This window comes from Cervus canadensis, chromosome 26, assembly GCF_019320065.1.
Source record: "Cervus canadensis isolate Bull #8, Minnesota chromosome 26, ASM1932006v1, whole genome shotgun sequence".
NCBI lineage: Eukaryota > Metazoa > Chordata > Mammalia > Artiodactyla > Cervidae > Cervus > Cervus canadensis.
In genome coordinates this window covers 9,536,717-9,558,535 of record NC_057411.1, presented here as the reverse complement: position 1 = coordinate 9,558,535, position 21,819 = coordinate 9,536,717, and the positions used below count along the sequence as shown (strand labels likewise).

The 21,819-nt window shown below is 38.6% G+C and overlaps 1 long non-coding RNA gene across 1 annotated transcript in view; it reads left to right on the top strand.

Annotated features, from left to right (window-relative positions):
- LOC122428284 overlaps positions 1-20,783 on the top strand; it is a 41,107-nt gene extending 20,324 nt beyond the window's left edge. Inside the window, exons 2-3 of the long non-coding RNA XR_006265682.1 lie at positions 14,427-14,466; positions 20,722-20,783. This is a non-coding gene — a long non-coding RNA (uncharacterized LOC122428284). The remainder of the gene's footprint in view (positions 1-14,426; positions 14,467-20,721) is intronic.
- The last annotated feature ends 1,036 nt before the right edge of the window (positions 20,784-21,819 follow it).

Genomic DNA, 21,819 nt, shown 5'->3' with positions numbered 1-21,819 from the left:
TCTGCAAAAAAATGTATCTACCCAAGCAAGACAGTAGGAACTGAGAGAGGGCATCAGAGGGCAGACTGAAACCACAACCACAGATAACCAGCCAATCTGATCACATGGACCACAGCCTTGTCTAACTCAATGAAACTAAGCCATGGTGTGTGGGGCCGCCCAACGGATGGGTCATGGTGGAGAGGTCTGACAGAATGTGGTCCACTGAAGAAGGGAATGGCAATACCCTGGAGAAGGGAATACCACTTCAGTATTCTTGCCTTGAGAACCCCAAGAACAGTATGAAAAGGCAAAATGATAGAATACAGAAGGAGGAACTCCCCAGGTCGGTAGGTAGCCAATATGCTACTGGAGGTCAGTGGAGAAATAACTACAGAAAGAATGAAGAGATGGAGCCAAAGCAAAAACAGTACCCAGTTGTGGATGGGACTGGTGATAGAAGCAAGTTCTGATGCTGTAAAGAGCAATATTTCATAGGAACCTGGAATGTTAGGTCCGTGAATCAAGGCAAATTGAAAGTGGTCAAACAGGGACTTCCCAGGTGGCTCAGATGGTAAAGCGTCTGCTTACAATGTGGGAGACCTGGGTTCGATGCCTGGGTCAGGAAGATCCTCTGGAGAAGGAAATGGCAACCCACTACAGTACTCGTGCCTGGAAAATCCCATGAACGGAGGAACGTGGTAGGCTACAGTTCATGGGATCGCAGAGTCGGACACAACTGAGCGACTTCACTTTCACTTTCACTCTCAAACAGGAGATGGCAAGAGTGAACATCGACATTCTAGGAATCAGAGAACTAAAATGGACTGGAATGGGTGAATTTAACTCAGATGACCATTATATCTACTACTGTGGGCAGGATCCCTTAGAAGAAATGGAGTGGCCATCATGGTCAACAAATGGGTCTGAAATGCAGTACTTGGATGCAATCTCAAAAATGACAGAATGATCTCTGTTCATTTCCAAGGCAAACCATTCAATAACATGGTAATCCAAGCCTATGCCCCAACCAGTAACATTGAAGAAGCTGAAGTTGAACAGTTCTATGAAGACCTTCAAGACCTTTTAGAACTAACACCCCAAAAAGATGTCCTTTTCATTATAGGGGACTGGAAAGCAAAAGTAGGAAGTCAAGAAACACCTACAGTAACAGGCAAATTTGGCCTTGGAGTACAGAATGAAGCAGGGCAAAGACTCATGGAGTTTTGGCAAGAGAAAGTATTGGTCATGGCAAACACCCTTTTCCAACAACACAAGAGAAGACTCTACACATGGACCTCACCAGATGGTCAACACCAAAATCCGATTGATTATATTCTTTGCAGCCAAAGATGGAGAAGCTTTATACAGTTAGCAAAAACAAGACTGGGAGCTGACTGTGGCTCAGATCATGAACTCCTTACTGCCAAATTCAGATTTAAATTGAAGAAAGTAGGGAAAATCACTAGACCATTCAGGTATGACCTAAATCGAATCCCTTATGATTATACAGTGAAAGTGAGAAATAGATTTAAGGGACTAGATTGGATAGACAGAGTGCCTGATGAACTATGGACTGAGGTCCGTGACATTGTACAGGAGACAAGGATCAAGACCACCCCCAAGAAAAATAAATGCAAAAAAGCAAAATGGCTGTCTGAGGAGGCCTTACAAATAGCTGAGAAAAGAAGAGAAGTGAAGACAAAGGAGAAAAGGAAAGATATACCCATTTGAATGCAGAGTTCCAAAAAATAGCAAGGAGATATAAGAAAGCCTTCCTCACTGATCAATGCAAAGAAATAAAGGGAAACAATTGAATGGGTAAGACGAGAGATGTCTTCAAAAAAATTAAGATACCAAGGGAACATTTCAAAGATGGGCTCAATAAAGGACAGAAATGATATTGACCTAACAGAAGCAGAAGATATTAAGGATAGGTGACAAGAATACACAGAAGACCTGTAAAAAAATATCTTTATGACCCAGATAATCACAATGGTGAGATCACTGAACTAGAGCCAGACATCCTGGAATGTGAAGTCAAGTGGGCCTTAAGAAGCATCACTACAAACAAAGCTAGTGGAGGTGATGGAATTCCAGTTGAGCTATTTCAAATCCTAAAAGATGATCCTGTGAAAGGGCTTCACTCAATGTGCCAGCAAATTTGGAAAACTCAGCAGTGACCACAAGACTGGAAAAGGTCAGTTTTCATTCCAATCCCAAAGAAAGGCAATGCCAAAGAAGGCTCAAACTACCACACAATTGCACTCATCTCACACGTTAGCAAATAATGCTCAAAATTCTCCAAGCCAGGCTTCAGCAATACGTGAACCAAGAACTTCCAGACTTTCAAGCTGGTTTTAGAAAAGGCAGAAGAACCAGAGATCAAATTGCCAACATCCACTGGATCATCGAAAAAGCAAGAGAGTTCCAGAACAACATCTATTTCTGCTTTATTGACTATGCCAAAGCCTTTGACTGTGTGGATCACAATAAACTGTGGAGAATCCTGAAAGAGATGGGAATACCAGACCACCTGACCTGCCTCTTGAGACCTGTATGCAGGTCAGGAAGAAACAGTTAGAACCAGACATGGAACAACAGACTGGTTCCAAATAGGAAAAGGAGGCTGTATATTGTCACCCTGCTTGTTTAACTTATTTGCAGAGTACATCATGAGAAAACCTGGGCTGGAAGAAGCACAAGCTGGAATCAAGTTTGCTGGGAGAAACATCAATAACCTCAGATATGCAGATGACACCACCCTTATGGCAGGAAGTGAAGAAGAACTAAAGAGCCTCTTGATGAAAGTGAAAGAGGAGAGTGAAAAAGTTGGCTTAAAGCTCAACATTCAGAAAACTAAGATCATGGCACCCGGCCCCATCACTTCATGGCAGATAGATGGGAACCAGTGGAAACAGTGGGTGACTTTATTTTTCTGGGCTCCAAAATCACTGCAGATGGTGTTTGCAGCCATCAAATTAAAAGATGCTTAGTCCTTGGAAGGAAAGTTAGACAGCATATTAAAAAGCAAAGACATTACTTTGTCAACAAAGGGCCATCTAGTCAAGGCTATGGTTTTTCTAGTAGTCATGTATGGATGTGACAGTTGGACTATAAGGAAAGCTGAACAGTGAAGAACTGCTGCTTTTGAACTGTGGTGTTTGAGAAGACTCTTGAGAATCCCTCAGACTGCAAAGAGATCTAACCAGTTCATCCTAAAGGAGACCAGTCCTGGGTGTTCATTGGAAGGACTGATGTTGAAGCTGAAACTCCAATACTTTGGCCACCTAATGCAAAGAGTTGACTCATTAGAAAAGACCCTGATGCTGGGAAAGATTGAAGGCAGGAGGAGAAGGGGATGACAGAGGATGAGATGGTTGGATGGCATCATCTACTCACTGGACATAAGTTTGCGTAAACCCCGGGAATTGGTGGTGGACAAGGAGGCCTGACATGCTGCGGTTCATGGGGCCGCAAAGAGTTGGACACGAATGAGACACCGATCTGAGCTGAACACAAAAATTATCTCACCACTATTTATTGAAAAAACTCTTCTTTCCTCATTGAATTGCCTTGTAAATAATCAATTGACCTTTAAGGTTTGGGTTGATTTCTGAATTGTCAATTTTATTTTATTTATCTAATATGCATATGCTTATTTTAACATCACAAGGTATTGTTTACTATAGCTTTCTAGTAAGTTTTGAAATCAGGAAATAGAAATTCTCCAACTTTAATTTTTTGTCAGTTTTTGGGGTTGTTCTGGGTTTCTTGCATTTCCTTATAAATTTTATATTTAGCTTGTTAATTTATGCAAAAGAAGCCATTTGGGGTTTTGATAGAGATTTTGTTTCCTGTATAGATCAATTTTCGGTTTTACATCTTTTTAAGCCACTTTTTCCAACCTAGCTTATCCTGCAGACTGATAAATTATTTAAATCTATTTCAATGTCATGACATAGGAAAGAAAGGAGACAAATGGGGGGTACAAAAGATAACATAAAACGGTAGTTTATGAGGCATGGTGTGAAGGGTGGTTAGAAATATACATTCAGCAGAATGTTCTAGAGCACTGACTTCAAACTGCTTGTGGAGCACTCTTTCTACTGTGAAAAATGGTTATATTTCCCATGAAGCTAAATATAATAAATCTAAGTGACTTTTAAATTAAAAAAATTATATTTGTCTTGCTTTTTTAGTGTTATGATGTCATTTCAAAATAATATTATGTTGCAACGGCATATCTTAATGTTTTAATGTGTTTGTAAGTTCTATGTTGATTCTGTAAGTTTGTATTTTCTCTATTTATTTGCCTAAAAGCTTCAAATTCTGAAATATATACAGGACCCTTGTATTGTCAAGATTCTCAGCTATGAGAAATAGAAAATAGCTCTGGATATTTGAAAAAGAGAATGATTCTTTAAAAGGATACTAGATAATTCATTACCTCTTTAGGAGGGCTAGAAAATTATAGCCGAAGCTTCCATTGTGGATGTGACTCTGGTCACATATACTAATTCTAGCCTACACTACAGGAAGTTTCCAGAAAGGCCTTGGCAATCACATTCTGAGAATATGAATCTGCCACCATATTTTAGTGTTAAAAGCTGGCGCCTATAATGGAAACTTTTTAAAGCTCTAGTTTAGTTTACAGCTCTCTGTGATGATTCAATTAAATTAGACAAATGTGCATTGACCACCCACTACGAGCACTTGGCGAGGTGCCAATCATGAGTCCTGCTATGTTTGACTTGGCTTGCAAACAACTTAGCCATGTTAAATGTGTTTCCTTGCCTACCAGTGAATGAGTGAGGGTAACTCTCCAACTCTGTTGGGTTTTGATACTAAGCAGCACATCCCTGAGAGCCCCGCTGCACCTGATGTATACACAGAGAGCAGGAACAAGAATAATTACAATCAGGCTTCTGCTGGCTGTGCTTAACATCAGCGAGTCAGCAGAGTGCCAATCAGGGCCATTTATGCAGAAGCTTGTGATGGGCGCTTCCCTTTTCTCACAGCAAGATGGCCAGTGTGTAGGAAACAAACAACCCTTGCGTGCTTTTCCAAACTGTAGTGCCCCTACTTGAAAAAAAAATCACAACAAATTGGGAGTGCAAAAGTGGTTTCCTGTGGTGTTAAATATAGGAATGTCTTCAAGATGTTCCACTTCAGAATTCTTTGGGGTAAGCAGGCAAACTAGCTGAAGCGGCAACAGTCAACACTTATGAATTTCTTGTGTATTGTGGTAAAGACCTTAGCCAAGCATTGTGTGTTGATGGCAAACTCACTTACACGTTTAGTGTTAGGTGCAAAGTTTTCTGTGGTTCTTGAGGCTACCTTTCTGCGTGTCAAAATAAGAAGTCCTATTGGTAACATAAACTGACTCATGGGAACACCAAATGTCTGAGAGAGTGAAAGTGGTTTATTTTTTAACGACATACTTATGTAATAGAGTTGGGCTTATTCTTTGTAAGCAGCAGCAAACTATTAAATTTATTTTCAATATACAAATGTTAAAAAAAATCAATTCCTGACATTTAGGTGCTATAATTTTTAAATATCTTAAAATTACAGTAATTTTTAATGTGTAATGAAAACAACTGTGCTAAGTCGCTTCAGTTGTGTCTGACTCTGTGCGAACCTATGAACTGTAGCCTGGCAGACTCCTCTGTCCATGGGATTCTCCAGGCAAGAATACCAAAATGGGTTGCCAGGCCTTTCTCCAGGGGATCTTCCTGACCCAGGGATTGAACTGTGTCTCTTACATCTCCTGCATTGACAAGTGGGTTCTTTACCACTAGCGCCACATGGAAAGTAACTTTGAGGGAATTATTTAGAGAAGGTGAACATTTTCTGAGTGCATGTACAGTAAAAAAATTCTTTTTATTTTTATTTAATTTTAAAAGATTTTTGTTTTTATTTTTTAACTGGTAGGAAACTGTTTTAACAATGTTATGTTGGTTTCTGTTATACAACAACACAAATCAAGCTTGAGTCTCCCTCTCCTCCCTACATCCCACCCACTTGAGGTCATCACAGAGTGCCAGGCTGAGCTCCCTCTGTTATATAAGAACTTCACATTATCTATTTTACAGATTATATTACATATATGTCAATGCTACTTTCTCAGTTCATCCCGCCTTCACCTTCCCGTAGTCCACTAGTCCATTCTCTACTAGGTTCATCAGTACATTTTTTCTGGATTCCACATGTATGTGTTAATATATGATACTTATTTTTCTCTTTCTGACTTACTTCACTTTATATAACAGACTCTAGGTTCATCCACTTTAATACGGCTGACTCATATCTGTTACATCTTATGGCTGAATAATATTCCATTTTATATGTGTAGCACATCTTTAGCCATTCATCTGTTGATGGACATCTAGGTTGCTTCCATGTCCTGCCTATTGTAACTATTGCTATAATGAACATTGGGGTACACGTGTCTTTTAGAATTGTGGTTTTTCTCAGGATATATGCCCAGTAGTGGGATTGCTATGTTATATGGTAGATTTATTCCTTGTATTTAAAGGAATCTCCATACTGTCTTCCATAATGGCTATATCAGTTTACATTTCCACCAACAGTGCAGGAGGGCTCCCTGTTCTCCACATCCTCTCCAGTATTTATTTTTTGCAGATTTTTTGATGGTGTTCATTCTGACTGATGTGAGGTAATACCTCATTTAGTTTTGATTTGCATTTCTGTAATAATGAGTAATGTTGAGCATCTTTTCATGTGTTTGTTGGCAATCTGTATGTCTTCTTTAAAGAAATGTCTGTTTAGGTCTTCTGCCATTTTTTGATTGGGTTGTTTTTCTGATATTGAGCTGTATGAGTTGCTTATATATTTTGGAGATCCTTTGTCAGTTGCTTCATTTGTCATTTTCTCCCATTATGTGGGTTGTCGTTTCATCTTGTTTATAGTTTCCTTTGCTGTGCAAAAGCTTTTAAGGTTCATTATGTCTCATTTGTTTATTTTTGTTTTTATTTCCATTAGTCTAGAAGATGGGTCACAGAGCAAATTGCTGAGATTACGTCAGAGTGTACTGCCTCTGTTTTCCTCTAAGAGCTCTGTAGTTTCTGACCTTACGTTTAGGTCTTTAATGCATTTTGAGTTTGTTTTATGTGTGGTGTTAGGAAGTGTTCTAATTTCATTTGTTTTTTTGCACATAGCTGCTCGGTTTTTCCAGTACCGCTTATTGAAGAAGCTGTCTTTTCTCCATTGTGTATTCTTGCCTCCTTAATCAAAGATAATGTGCTCATGTGTGCATGGGTTTATATCTGGGCTTTCTATCTGGTTCCTTTCATCTACATTTCTGTTGTTGTACCAGTACCATACTGTATTGATGACTGTAGCTTTGTAGAATAGTCTGAAGTCAGGGAAGTTGAAACCTTGAGCACCATTTTTCTTTCTCAAGATTGCTTTGGCTCTTTGGGGTCTTTTGTGTTTCTAAACAAATTGTGAATTTTTTTTTTTTGTTCTAGTTCTATGAAAAATGCCATTGATAGCTTAACAGGTATATCATTGAATTTGTTGATTGCTTTAGGTAATATAGTCATTTTGACAATACTGATTCTTCCAGTCCAAGAATATGGTATACCTCTCCATCCATTTGTGTTGCCTTTGATTTCTTTCATTAGTGTCTTACAGTTTTCTGCATATAGTTCTTTTGTCTCTTTAGGTAGGTTTATTCTTAGGTATTTTATTATTATTTTTTTTTTATTATTCAAGTGATGAATGAGATTGTTTCCTTAATTTCTCTTTTTGAAATTTCATTGTTAGTGTATAGGGATGCAATGGATTTCTCTGTATTAATTTTATATCCTCTGACTTTACTAAATTCATTGATTAGCTCCAGTATTTTTTGGTGGCAGCTTTAGGGTTTTCTGTGTGTAGTATCAAGTCATCAGCACACAGTGAGAGTTTTACTTCTTTTCCAATCTGAATTCCTTTTATTTCTTTTTCTTCTCTGATTGCTGTGGCTAAGACTTTCAAAACTATATTGAATAATAATGGTGAGAGTGGGCACCCTTATCCTGTTCCTGATCTTAGAGGAAATGCTTTCAGATTTTCACCATTGAGACTAGTGTTTTCTGTGGGTTTGTTGTATATAGTCTTTAATATGCTAAGATAGGTTCTTTCTATGCTGATTTCTGAAGAGTTTTTATCATAAAGACTTTTTTTTTTGATATGGACTATTTTTAAAGTCTTTATTGAATTTGTTGCACTATTACCTCTGTTTTATGCTTTGGGTTTTTGGCCACGAGTCATGTGTGATCTTAGCTGCCTGACCAGGGATTGGACCCACACCCCCTGCATTGGAAGGTGAAGTCTTAGCCACTGGACTGCCAAGGAATTCTCTAAAAAAATAACTTTTAGAATATGCTTTTCATATCCATATGTAGAAGCACATGTGAATGCATGTGTATATGTGTTTGTATGATGAAGTGATGTTGACAAAAAACTTTTTAAACAATAAAAAATCAAAAATTTTAATAGTACTAGTTATCTATTATTGTATAATGAATCACTCCCTAAATTAGCTAATTAAAGCTATAAACATTTATTATTTCAGAGGGTCAGGAATCTAGGTGCAGTTTAGTTGGGTGGTTCTGATGATGGAACTCTTAGAAGTCTGCAATTAAGAGGTTGGCTAGGATTGCATTCATTTGAAGACTTGACAAAGACTGGAGGATTCTCTTCCAAGATAGTTCATTCAACATCACTGCTGTCTGGAGAAGGTCTTAGTTCTTCATTGGCTGTTGGCAGGATGCTTTACTTTTCTCCATTTGGGCATTTTTATTGGTATGAATGCATCAATGTATCATCTATATATCATAGCTAACTTCTCACACAGAAAGCAGTTCAAGAGAAAGTGTAAGACAAAAAACGCTGTCTTTTATTACTTAGTCTCAGAATACACTCTGTCATATTCTTAATGCTCCATTAGATACATATATCAGCTCTATTTAATGTGATGGGAGTTATACAAGGCCAGAAACACTAGGGAGTGATAATTTTGGGGGGCTTTCTTGGAGGTTGAATGTTACAGTAGATATATTGTTGTTTTTTAGTCATTAAATCCTGTCTGACTCTATTGCTACCCCATGGATTCCAGCCTACCAGGCTCCCCTGTTCATGGGATTTCCCAGGCAAGAATACTGGAGTGGGTTGCCATTTCCTTCTCTAGGGGATTGTCCTGATCCAGGGATCGAACCCAAGTCTCCTGCATTGGTAGGCAGATTCTTTACCACTGAGCCACCAGGAAGGCTTTACAGTACATACAAAGGGACTTATTTTAACAGCGACTTGATAAGAAGCTCTGTGCTGGTCGACTGGACCAAATTGTTTGCTGAAAGAAGAAAAGGGATAATCAGTCCTAAACCAGTGTAGATTTCACAAAGGACTAATCTTGCTGCACTGTCAAAATGAACGACATATAGCTCTGATTTCCTCACATTATAAAATGACTATTTTTCTCCCTGTGTAAAACACATAATTTTGCCAATATTTATGTGATTGAGTAAATTTTTTGTTGTTGGGTTTGTAGGACACAGCTATTTGGTATATCAGCATTTTTGAAAGAAAAAAAAAAACTTGTTATTTTCTGATGTATTTTCATTTATAAAAAAGGAAATTTAAATAACCAAGAATATCTGAGTAATATGGGCCACATACTATACATAGTATAGTAGGGCTTCCCTGATAGCTCAGTTGGTAAAAAAATTCACCTGAGATGCAGGAGACCCCGCTTCCATTCCTGAGTCAGGAAGATCCGCTGGAGAAGGGATAGGTTACCTACTCCAGTATTATCGGGCTTCCCTATGGCTCAGCTGGTAAAGAATCTCCCTGCAAGGCAAGAGACCTGGGTTCATTCCCTGGGTTGGGAAGATACTGGAGAAGGCAAAGACTACCCACTCCAGTACTCTGGCCTGGAGAATTCCAGTTGGACATGACTGAGCGATTTCCACCAGCTCACTGTGGGCCACAAAGCTGTATTTGTGAATCTTGCAACAGAAAGATGTAATTAATTGGTCCATTGTCAGAATAGCTGAACATATACTAAATGTTTATAGTAAAATAAAAACAAAAACAGAATAAAACCATGTCCTATGCTTAAAGATTTACTTACTATATTCTCAAGGGAAATTTCTTTTTACCCTCAAATACATATAACTACAAACATACCTTTATGAAGTTTTCCAATAAAATAGGTTCTCTTTTTAGTTAAACATAATTTCCATTTTTCTAATTAATTTTAAATATAAAAAAGGTCCAACAAAATCTATTATAATATTATCATATAAATTAAGAATTGTATAAGAATCTTTCATTTTGGGAGTTAGACATCTGGGTTTCAAGTATTTTAAACAGTAAGCAGCTGAGCCTGGACCAGCACTAGAATGGTTTCTGAGTCTGAATTGAGTTCTCCCATCTCTAATAGGAATATTATTTCTTTGTTTCTCTCATGCAAATGTTTTACATTTGGCTTATATACAGAAGCTCAGGCTAACCAAACCTGAAGATGTTGTATTTTTATTTAGTAAAGATATTCTCTCTTGGACTTATATCCAATTTATCATTAACATATAGAAATGTGTGGTCTTGTTATTGACATTGACCAAAAATATACCAAAGCACAACAAATAGATTACTTAAGTTTTAAAAGTGCCCTGATAATTCCTTTTACCACTCAGAGCTTCCTGAATCTAATTCAGTTTTGCTGCAAGAAACACCATGCAGAATGCCTTTAGATTAATAAGAATATCAACTTACTTGCTAGATCTTCCTATTGGAAAGAGGAATTAGACAGTAAGGGTGATGGTGTGTTTCTGTAAAAAAATGTAGGACAATTTGAGTTTTCTTCCCTCTGGTTTTCTCCTACGAGAGGATAAATAAATTGGGAATAAAATATCTGTATTCCTTTGGAAAAGGGTCTCATAATATAATAACTCATGAGAGAGGACACAAAAATGGCCTAACAACGTTTAAATTGTTCTTTTAAAGTCGGTTACATTCTCAAGTATTATTTCTAAATGGAAAACATTTCTTGCTTGATAGCTTTGATTTTTCCAATATTGTAGATGATTGCCTGTCTTAGTGTGCAAATTCAAATTTCAAAAGGCATTTTACCTTCCTCCAAGAACGTTCAAGTTGTGTTTGGCTTTGTGTTTTAATCTTGGTTTCATTTCTAGTCAGAATATTAACATTTTGGGGCAGGAATTTAAGGTGTTTAGATTATTCAAATTTTTATCTACCCTTGATCCAATTTTCTTAATGATAAAATATATAGATCTTTCTTTTTAACTAAATAAAATGGAAGTTTTATGTGATTTCTAATGTGTTGTAAATTACGCTATTTTGTGACGTTTTACTCTTATTTACTACCTTATATGCTGTTGAAGTTCATTACAGACATTAAAACTTTTATCAACAAATGGAGCAAAATTCTAAGATATTGTCATTTTGACCTGAGTACCCATTAGTTTCCAGGAAAGCATCTACTTCTGTTTCATTGACTAAGCTAAAGCCTTTGACTGGGAGGATCACAATAAACTGTGGAAAAATTCTTAAGAGATGTGGGGACCAGACCACTTTACCTGTCTCCTGAGAAACCTATATGTGGGTCAATAAGTAACAGCCAGAACCAAACGTGCAACAACTGATTGGCTCAATATTGGGAAAGGAGTATGACAAGGTTGTATGTTATCATCCTGCTTATTTAACTTACATGCAGAGATGTTGTTGTTTAGTCACTCTGTCCAAATCTTGCAACCTGATAGACTGTAGCCCACCAGGCTCTGCTGTCCATGGGATTTTCCAGGCAAAAATACTGAAATGTGTTGCCATTTCCTTCTCCAGGGTCTATTCCCAATCCAGGGATAGAACTTCTGTCTCCTGTACTGCAGGTGGATTCTTTATCACTGAGTCACCTGGGAAGACCTATATGCAGCGTACATCATGCCAAATGCCAGGCTGGACAAATCACAAGCTGGAATCAAGATTGCCAGGAAAAATATGAACAACCTCAGATATGCAAATGATACCACTCTAATGGCAGAAAGTGAAGAGGCACTAAAGAGCCTCTTGATGAAGTTGAAAAAGGAGAAGAAAAGGTGACTTGAAACTCAACATTCAAAAAACTAAGATCTTGACATCCAGTCCCATCACTTCATGGCAAATAGATGGGGAGGGATGGAAACAGTGGCAAATTTTAATTTTGGGGCTCCCAAATCACTTTGAACAGTATCTGCCGCCATGAAATTAAAAGATGCTGCTCCTTGGAAGGAAAGCTCTGACAAATCTAGACTTTGTATTAAAAAGCAGAGACATTGTTTTGCCGACAAAGGTCCACTTCATCAAAGCTATGTTTTTTTCCAGTAGTCATGTATAGATGTGAGAACTGGACCATAAAGAAGGTTGAGTGACAAAGAATTGATGCTTTTGAGTTGTGGTACTGGAGAAGACTCTTGAGAGTCCCCTAGACTTCAAGGAGATCAAAACAGTAAATCCTAAAGAAAATCAGTCCTGAATATTTATTGGGAGGACTGATGCTGAAACTGAGGCTCCAATACTTTGGCCACCTGATGTGAAGAGCCGATTCACTAGGAAAGACCCTGATGCTGGGAAAGATTGAAGGAAAAATGAGAAAGAGGCAGCAGAGGATAAGATGGTTAGACAGTATCACCAACTCAATGGGCATGAATTTGAGTGAATTTCCGAAGATAGTGGAGGACAGAGGAACCTGGTATGCTGCAGTCCATGGGGTCACAAAGAATGGAACAGGATTTAGTGACTGAGCAACAGCAATAATAACCCATCATTTTCAGTCTTCTTTATCCTTAAAGTAGAATATTTCTAATATGTTAGAGAAATGAGTCTTAATCAAATGCTTTGAATGTAATTAATTCCAGAAGGATCATCAGACTTGGGTCATGGAACTGTTGTAAGCTGAGGATTTTCTGTAACCCCAAATGTAACAAGATGATAATTAAAAAGGAATACTCTAATATGAAGAGCATTTGAATCTAGTTGATATTTTCATGGCACATTCTTCTAACTGAAAGTTACTTCCACAGTAGCTGCAGCCAGTGAGCAAAATAAATGCAACTCCAGAGGTGGCTAGAATTTTCATCTGATTTTCTGAGTGTGTGTGTGTGTGTGTGTGCATACTTTAGTAAATTTGGAAGCTAGTGTAACTATCCTCAAACTTTTGATCGTTAAGGGTCACCAGAGCATGCCTAACAAAGTCTCCAGTCACTTCTTAGTCACAGAACTTTTCAATTCACAATGATTTTGTGAAGAGTTACATATATGTTATTTTTGGAGCGAGGAAGGAGAGTAGGCTATAATTATTCCAAAGTTTCTTCTGCAATTTCTACATGACTTAGCTATCTTTTTGTGTCTCATGATGCTGATGCCTAAAAACATCCATGAAGTAATGATATCCAATGCTGTCTCCTTCAAGAAGTTTTTTCTAATTCTAGTTTATGTCTCTCTATTCTGAATATATAATGAACTTGCAATTTATATCAATTGTTTTCATTTTTACAGCCTTGTTTTGAAATATATGCATATTTACTTTGTGTATTCAATAGCATTTAAAGCTGCATATTGACTGGAACCATTTTCATTTCTCTCTTACATTTTATCCAGTACCTAGTATAGCACTGGACTCACACAGGTGTTCAAAAGACAGACATCTGTCAGAATCAATTCCATCATAATCGGAAAAGAGAGAGATAAAACTTCAGAAAACAAAATCTATTTATTTCCATTTTGACTTTTTCATCACTTTTTGAAGCACACCCATTTCCCACAGCTCTCAAACATGAAATCTTATATTAGCCTTTGCATCTTAAGTTTCTCTCCCTGCAGTGATTTCAGTTGAATTCAATTTCTTTATTCTTAGTGCCTGAGTCTGAATAATATCATGTAAGTAATTTCAAATTAATTTCTTATGGATTATTTTCTAAAAGTTTTCTTTGTGGTATAAAATTATCAAATGTACTCTTGGCTTAAGTGAATCAATTTCTAAACATCATCCTTAAAATCTTATAGTTTCTCCTTGTCAACATCTGTTTCAGATTTGAATTTCACACAATTGAATTTTCAGTCTTTTCATCTTTTATTATTGGCCTAGTGTCTTTGAACCAAAGTGGCCAGTGAGGTTTCTGGTTTCTGTGTTCAGTCCTTTTCCTTGGTCCCATAATATCAACATGTTAATTTTTAATGACAAATTTAATTATTGCATACTTGAGAACACCTGAGTTTGCATGATCATTGCAGTTTCTTTTCTTGGTAAATAGTATGGGAAGTCACATTATAATCCAAGTCACTTATTAAATTATAGCCACTTTGCCATAAGAAAGTATTGTCACAGAAAGCATAAATACTCTAAAATCCTTTTGATCAGCATGTTCTTTCTGTTACAGAACCACATGAGAAGCCAATTCCTAATCAGAAGCTTGCTTGGTAAGTGTGAAATTAGAACAAGTAGCTTTAGATAACTCAAATCTTAAGTGGGATGAGGCTAAGATTGTTCCTGAGCAAGTCTTTTTTTACACTTGCATGGTTTTCTAACAGTGTGTTCTGATATCTTGATAGGTAGAAGCCATAAAAACTGTCACATAAAAGCTACAGGTAGATTCTTTAATGGGTAAAGACTTGAAAACTCCTCAGGAGCTGATTGTTCCTTCACTCAGGGAAAGCCTCCTGATTGGGCCTTTAATTGCACAAATGTACAGCAAGAATCACTTATGAATTATGCATTGCTCTGGGAGAAAGATGTGATGTAATTGTTCACCCGAATGAAAGCATTTTGGACTGTGAGGCTAAGTAAGCTGTTTGCTAATGCGTGACTTTGCTTCTGCTTATGCAAGTTAGGGAACCCCTACCAATCTCAGTTTTCTTCCTCAGTAAAGTGGGGACAATAATATTTGGGAAGATAAAGTAATATAAGTAAACTTTTAAAAAGGGAATCTCATATCTAGTCAGCGGGGTTCCCCAGTGGCTCAGCGGGAAAGAATCTGCCTGCAATGAAGGAGATACAGGAGACACGAGTTTGATCCCTGGGTTGGCAAGATCCTCTGGAGGAAGAAAACGCAACCCTCTATAGAATTCTTGCGGGGATAACCCCATAGACAGAGGAGCCTGGTGGGCTGTAGTCCACAGGGTTGCAAAGAGTCAGACAAGGCCGTAGCAACTGAACATACATCTAGTCAGCGGCTTAATATTCGTGATGAACATGTTTCTGAGACTATCACTATTTTTTAAAAGAAATAAATACTTCACTTCTTTGTCTGAAGTGAGATTGCACATTGCTAGTAAATTTTTGTACTTTCTGGAGATGTGACACTTTGGGCAGAAGACCATAGAGTGAACTCCAAGGCGGACCCTTCCTCTTGCAGAAGGACCACAGACAAAGTACAGAAGACAGCCTCACGGAAACAGCTGTCGATCCTGCACATGACTAATTCAGATAGAGACAGTCACATGTACTGCTATGCTCGGCCATGTTTGCCTATTTCTGAAAAAGAGTTTTTCTTGAATTAACTTTCCCACTCACAGTGATTGTGAATAGAGGAAGATTCTGGCACAGAAAATTAAAAGGTGAGCTTTTAAGTGAGGTGGAAGAGGAATTATTTTTTTGCTCTGACTAAATGACTCTACGGGTGTCTATACTTGGAGGTGAGTTGGGATCCTTTTGTGTGGTGTGGCAGAAACATCAGTCACTATTCCATTAACTTGGGCTGCGACTAAGGCCTCTTGTGACTTGGGTACTCTTGCTGCTGATTAAAATGTAGTCTCCATTTTCCCACTGGAGTGGAAGTGTTTGGCAAATGACTAGTAAGCCGTACAGCATCCCTGGCTTCCCCACTGGCTCAGTGGTAAAAAATATGCCTGTCAATGCAGGAGACACAGGAGATGTAGGTTCAATCCCTGGGTCTGGAAGATCCCTGGAGGAGGAAATGGCTACCCACTCCAGTATTCTTGCCTGGAAAATTCCATGGACAGAGGAGCCTGGTGGGCTACAGTGGATGGGGTTGCAAAGAGTTGGACATGACTGAACATGCACACATTGCACCCCCAGCTTTCTTGGCAGTTAGGTATTGGCTTGCAAGAGTTGTCTCCAGCAGAATATGAGTAGAAGTGATGTTTTCCATTTGCACACCTGGCTTCTTGCCTCCTGAGCCCCTTGCAGTGCTCTTTTCTCCTTCTGCCTAACCAACATGACAATAACCAGAGAGATCTTGGAACTTATTTGTGCTGAAAATGGTAAAGTAGCCATCAGACTAACCCTTGAAAGGCTACACGGAGAAAAGCCAGGGTTGCCCTGAAACTTCTACCCTTTTATGTGAGAAAGACATATATGTATGTGTATATACATATATATATAAACCACTGAATTATTGGTGTTTGATTCAATCAATTTCCCTGTTGTAACCAATTCAATTTGGGCCGTGGTGTCACAGCCTGAAAAGTTGGAGAAATACATGATATCATGGCAAAACATTGACATTTATTAAAAAAAAAAAAGCTATCTCCAACTATAACTTGGAATACAAACCACATGTTCATATAGTTTTAGGTATAGTGGTTGGAAAGAGCTGGAATATTTATATGTATTGGCTGCTATTCATTGCTTCAAGTAAGGTATTACATGAATTGACCTTTTTAAGCTCAGAGATTGAAGGGGAGAGAATTCAGATGAAGAGCCTCATGGAAAAGTTAACTGCTTCTGAAACCCAAAGAAGAAATAAGACTTAAAAAGATCTCAAATGCAAAGGCCCAGTAAGATGTCTAAGTTGAATTAAGGTACTTAGCCTTGTAGCAAAAATCAGATACAGAGTGATAACTTCCCACCCAACTGTTGTAGATGTTCTGAAGGTAGCTATCATTAAGTTCACACCTGCAGACACACAGGCACACACATACACACACACTGTTAAAAACAGGGAAGTTAAAAACAAATGAAAAATTACATCTAAGGAATGTGGGGGGTGTTGCCACTGCCGCTTAGAAGGGACAGGAAATAAATAGATCGAAAACCTATTTAGTTTTTGAGAGAATTGCACTATCAAAGAATCTGAGAAAGTTTTTGATTCTCTGACCTGTTCAGAGGGCTCACACTCTTTCCTCATCATAGATGTGCCATGGAAGACGGCGGAGGAGGAGGAAGCTCCTAGAAGGCAAATTCAGGAGCCTCTGAGGATCATGGAAAAGGGAGCTTCTCCCAGAGGGCAGAATCACAGTTAACGTGGGGATCCTTTCCATACCAGCCAAGGTCTTATCTAGTGCTTCCCTGGTGGCAGGGCATTGTTTTGGTGAACTCTGCCTTCGCCATTTCCCTCAACCATACGTTTTTTTCTTTAGTAAGCAGTATTAGGTTACAGGAAAAGTGACTGGAACATACAGAGAATTCCTATGTATTCCCTCACTGTTCATCTGCTGGTTTTCCCTACTGTTAACATTGTCCATTATTATGGTACATTTGTTACTATTGATGAATCAATATTAATACATTATAAATTGAATTCCATGATTTACATTGGGGCTAACTCTTTGTCTTGTATGTCCTATGGGTTTTGAGGAATGTAAATAGAATGACACATATCTACCATTTTTATATCATACAAAATAGTTTCACTGCCCTAAAGATTCTCCCAGCTGCATCTGTTTATCTCACCCTCACTCCTCAAGCCTAACAACCACGGCCACCCCTGCCACTAATTTTTTTTTGACTGTCATCATAGTTTTGTCTTTTTCAGAATGTCATATAGTTGTAGTCACACAGTATGAAGACTTTACGGTTCAGCTTCTTTCTTCATCCTGCCTTTTAGGTTTATCCGTGTCTATCATGTTTTGATAGTTCTTTTTTTAAAATCACTGGATAATATTCTATTGTATGCATATACCACAGTTTGTTTAGCCATTTACCTCTTGAAGGACATCTTTGTTGCTTCTAGGTTATGGCAATTATGAATTATCCATTTGTAGGTTTTCATAAGTTTTCAGCTCTTTTGGGTGTATACCAAGCAGCGCGGTTGCTGGATCCTATGTTAAGAATATGTTTGCTTCTGTAAGAAACTGTCAAACTGTCTTCCAAAGTTGACTGAATTTATTTACATTCATACCAGTAATAAAAGAGAATTTCTATTTCTCTACACATTCTCCTGCATTTTACCTGGCATTTTTATTGTGGTTATCCTGCTGTATCAACATATATTGACTTAGGTGAGGGCAGATAATCTTTGGTATTAGCCTTGATACCACTAAACTAAATACAAATTAAAATGAAACATCTAGCCTTGGAGGAAAATTTTCACATTCCAGAGATACCGGACTTGGGACTGGTTGCAGCAAATGGGTAAGACTTTGAATTGTCTCTCTGGGGAGGGAATGAGTCTATTTTATCTACTTGCAGTATTTGATGGCTAGAAAGGTAGACTGGGGTGGAGATGGCCATTTGTCCCCCAGAAACGTCTCCTCCTATCTTCCATTGTAATTGTAGGGTTGGACATGTGTCTAGCCATCTCTGCCATATTTCCCAGCTTCCCTTTCATTTACATGGAGTAATGTGATTGCTCTTCCAGTGGGTCCATTGTTCTCCTATATAAGCAAAGGTAATATGTGCCACTTCTGAGGTTAATTATTAAAACTCCTTGACATGCCTCCTCATGTTCTCTCTGACGTTGGGCTTCTTGTTGTTGTTCAGTCGTGTCCAAATTTTTGCAACCCCATGAGCTGCAGCATTCCAGGCTTCCCTGTCTTTCACCATCTCCCAGAGTTTGCTCAAACTCTTGTCCATTGAGTCATTGATGCCATCCAACCATCTCATTCCTCTGCTGCCCCGTTATCCTCCTGCCCTCTATCATTCCCAGCATCAGTGTCTTTGCTAAATGAGTTGGCTCTATGAATCAGGTGACCAAAGTATTGAAGGTTCAACATCAGTCCTTCCAATGAATATTAAGGGTTGATTTCCTCCAGGATTGACTGGTTTGATCTCATTGCAGGCTAAGGGACTCTCAAGAGTTTTTCCAGCACCACAATTAGAAAGCATCAATTCTTTGGCACTCAGCTTTCTTTATGGTCCAACTCTCACATCCATACATGACTAATGGAAAAACCATAGTTTTGACCATATGGATCTTTGTTGGCAAAGCAATGTCTCTGATTTTTAACACGCTGTCTAGGTTTTTCATAGCTTTTCTTCCAAGGAGCAAGTTTTTTTTTTTTTTTTTAATTTAATGGTGGCAGTCACCATCCACAGTGAAGTTGGAGTGCAAGAAAATAAAGTCTGTCACAGCTTCCACTGTTTCCCCATCTACATGTCATGAAGTGATGGGACTGGATGCCATGATCTTAGTTTTCTGAATGTTGAGTTTTTAGCCAGCCTTTTCACTCTCCTCTTTCAACTTCACCAAGAGGCTCTTCACGTCTTGAAAGAACTGGCTTGAACACCTGGAATTTCATGTTTCACGAACTGTTGAAGCCTGGCTTGGAGTTTCAAGCATTACATTGCCAGCGTGTGAGGTAAGTGCAATTGTGAGGTAGTTTGAGCATTCTTTGGCATTGCCGTTCTTTGGGATTGGAATGAAACCTGACCTTTTCCAGGCCTGTGGCCATTCTGAGTTTTCCAAATTTGCTGGTATACTTAGTGCAGCACTTTAGCAGCAGCATCCCTTAGGATTTGAAATAGCTCAACTGGAATTCCATTGCCTCTACTAGCTTTGTTCATAGTGATGCTTCCTAAGGCCCACTTGACTTCACATTCCAGGATGTCTGACTTTAGATGGGTGATCACACAATTGTGGTTACCTGGGTCATGGAGATCTTTCTTGTATAAATCTTCTGTGTATTCTTGCCACCTTTTCTTGATATCTTCTGCTTCTGTTAGGTCCATACCATTTCTGTCCTTTATTGTGCCCATTTTTGCATGAAATCTGTATGCACGTCAGGAAGCAACAGTTAGAACTGGACATGGAACAATAAACTGGTTCAAAGTAGGAAAAGGAGTACATCAAGTCTGTATATTGTCACCCTACTTATTTAACTTACATGCAGAGTGCATCATGAGAAATGCTGAGCTGGAGGAAGCACAAGCTGAAATCAAGATTGTCGGGAGAAATATCAATACCTCAGATATGCAGATGACACCACCCTTATGGCAGAAAGTGAAGAGGAACTAAAAAGCCTCTTGATGAAAGTGAAAGAGGAGAGTGAAAGAGTTGGCTTAAAGCTCAACATTCAGAAAACTAAGATCATGGCATCCGGTCCCATCACTTCATGGCAAATAGATGGGGAAACAGTGGAAACAGTGGCTGACTTAATTTTTCTGGGCTCCAAAATCACTACAGATGGTGATTGCAGCTGTGACATTAAAAGACGCTTACTCCTTGGAAGGAAAGTTATGACCAACCTAGATAGCATATTAAATATCAGGGACATTACTTTGCCAACAAAGTTCTGTCTAGTCAAGGCTATGGTTTTTCCACTGGTCATATATAGATGTGAGAGTTGGACTGTGAAGAAAGCTGAGCACCGAAGAATTGATGCTTTTGAACTGTGGTGTTGGAGAAGACTCTTGAGAGTCCCTTGGACTGCAAGGAGATCCTACCATGCATCCTAAAAGAAATCAGTACTGGGTGTTCATTAGAAGGACTGATGTTGAAGCTGAAACTCTAGTACTTTGGCCACCTGATGCGAAGAGCTGCCTCATTTAAAAAGACCCTGATGCTGGGAAAGATTGAGGGCAGGAGGATAAGGGGACGACAGAGGATGAGATGGTTGGATGGCATCACCAACTCAATGGACATGGGTTTGGGTGGACTCCGGGGGTTGGTGATGGACAGGGAGGCCTGGCGTGCTGCGGTTCATGGGGTCGCACAGAGTTGGACACGACTGAGCGACTGAACTGAACAGAACTTGCATGACATGTTCCCTTGGTATCTCTAATTTTCTTCAATAGATCTCTAGTCTTTCCCATTCTATTGTTTTCCTCTGTTTCCTGGCATTGATCACTGAGGAAGGATTTCTTATCTCTCCTTGCAATTTTTTGGAACTCTGCATTCAAATGGGTATATTTTTCCCTTTCTCATTTGCCTTTAGGTTCTATTTTCTTCTCAGCTATTTGTAAGGCCTCCTCAGGCAACCGTTTTGCCTTTTTGCATTTCTTTTTCTTGGGGATGGTCTTGATCCCTGTCTTCTACATAATGTCATGAACCTCTGTCCATAGTTCTTCAGGCACTCTGTCTATCAGATCTAATCCCTTGAATCTATTTGTCACTTCCACTGTATAATCATAAGGGATTTGATTTAGGTTCCTCTGCCTTTTTAAAATTCAGCTTGTACATCCAGAAGTTCTTGGTTCACATACTGTTGAAGCCTAGCTTGGAGGATTTTGAAGATGACCTTGCTAGCATGTGAAATAAGTGCAATTGTGTAGTAGTTGGAACACTTCAGACTGGAATAGTGATAATCAAAGGTGAGTTAGGGACACCATATGTTATAAATGACCCAGACATGTCAGTCTGGGTGCCTGAACAATAACATAAAGGAGAATAACTCTGCTGACCTATTCTTCACCCTAGACTGTTACTTGAATGAGTAATGAATCTCTATTATGTTTGAGCTAGGCTTGGTTCTATTTGTAATGATAACTTGGTTCTATTTATATCAAATCTTATTAATACATATGCATAAGGGAAACTGCATTATTTTCTTCTTATCCTAGGCTCTCATAACACTGCCTGTCTTTTGGAAAAAATAATAGTCATGGACAGTAAGTTATAGTCTCACTGTAAACTGGTCCCTTTCTCAGTGATC